Here is a 375-nt window from a genome sequence, read left to right as displayed (position 1 = left end):
GAATTTGGGGCACAATAACTATCAGGGGGAAAAAGCTGAGGCTGAGCGACAGCCATGACAGTGCCTACAGAGTTCACAGCCCCTCTCTTCTTTCGGAGACGGGGAGATCAGAGCCCGGGAATTGCCCGGGGCCGCCCACAGCTGCCACCATTGGCGGCCTCCTTGCTGGCGTGACTCAAGCCCCGCCTCCTTCCCGCTGGGACCACTCTGAGGCCATCTCCGGAAGCGGAGGGGGCCTAGAAAAGGGGGTCGCGCGGCATCCTGGGCTGTGTAGTCCGTCTTCGCCTCTGCCGCAGGAGAGTGGCGCCTCCCGCCGCGGAGAACTACAACTCCTAGCAGCCTCGCGGAGAGCGGGGCGAGGGGGCTTGGGTCACG

The sequence above is a fragment of the Peromyscus californicus genome, unplaced genomic scaffold (genome assembly GCF_007827085.1).
Source record: "Peromyscus californicus insignis strain IS unplaced genomic scaffold, ASM782708v3 Scaffold_3__1_contigs__length_106647218, whole genome shotgun sequence".
NCBI classification, from domain to species: Eukaryota; Metazoa; Chordata; class Mammalia; order Rodentia; family Cricetidae; genus Peromyscus; species Peromyscus californicus.
This window is presented reverse-complemented; position numbering follows the sequence as displayed.